Genomic DNA, 1,294 nt, shown 5'->3' on the forward strand with positions numbered 1-1,294 from the left:
TCGCGGAATTGCTTTACCGCGCGCGCCAGCATCAGTGGTGCGCTTGGTTATTAATGGCATAGAATTGCCGCCATACCTGACACCGAGGTGTTAAGGATCCAGGTTAGCACTGCAACTTCAAAGAGTTTCACAGGACGCCTTAATGTGGCAGCCTTCAGTTTGAGTATGATGCTACCGTGTCCTGCTCCCTGACACCCTTGCTGGATTCTTGGCTTTGAGAAGCCGCCCTGGCAAGAACAGGGCATCCATGAGTAGGGTTGGGAATCGAAAATCAATTCCGATTCCAGAATTGGATACTTAAGGTCAGGAATCGGATGCTTGTTGTCAAATTCAAATTTTGATTCCGCCTATCGATTCCTATGCACTTTTTTTTCTTCACCTGTGAGGACCAGAACTAGCGATCTGCCAGGACCTTGCTCATTAATCTAAGCGCTCCAAAGTTTGGCTACATTTGCGATCAGAAGCCAAAAAGGCTAATTATAATATCTGTGATAACTAAACATGTTGCAACAGAGGTGTCACCACCAACATGACAAAGCACTTTAATTTAATAGATCGCTAAAAATCGCGAACACAATTCAAACACCAACGTGATTATTTTCCTAAATTACAATGATTCGTCTGTTTCATTCCTCAAACTTTGACATCAATGATGTGATCACTTGGTTTGTCCGTGCAGCGTACGATCACACCAGTGTGATTTTAACATTTAAATTTGCATTTCGCGCAGCCATTGACCTAAAGAGACAGCTGTCTGTCATGAATGAAACAGCTTCACAATCTTTTCAGCCACACAGTATCATTACTTCTGTGTTACAAACATTCAAATCACAAAAGGACTGGGAAAAAAGCTTATAGTTAAGATATAAACTGTGTACGATGTGTATGGTAGCGATTAAAATAGAGTAAATCACCTTTTGAAAGTAATTTGACACTTCAAATGAAGATTTATCGATTACATTGTTTCGCCAGTAGGTAGTGAAAAGGGGCTGTTAAAATATATTTGTCTTTGAATCATACAAGAGATTTGTTCAAGAATGCGGATTCATCCAGTAATGAAACAAGTACATATTGAGTGAGTCATTTAATCATTAATTCATAAATTACATGTGATTTTGTTTAGTTGTCTGTTTTTTTTCTTCAGAATCATGAGAGAACCACAACTTCCATTGGGGAAAAAAAACTCAATTTATCCAGAATCATGCAGTTCTATTTTGCACACAAACAGTTCTTAAAGAGTCCAGTTTTCATGTAGCCTGTTGATTTTTGTTCTTGGTATTCAGCTCCAATAAAT

Source organism: Sinocyclocheilus grahami, unplaced genomic scaffold (assembly GCF_001515645.1).
Source record: "Sinocyclocheilus grahami isolate Dianchi unplaced genomic scaffold, SAMN03320097.WGS_v1.1 scaffold945.1, whole genome shotgun sequence".
Classification (NCBI taxonomy): domain Eukaryota; kingdom Metazoa; phylum Chordata; class Actinopteri; order Cypriniformes; family Cyprinidae; genus Sinocyclocheilus; species Sinocyclocheilus grahami.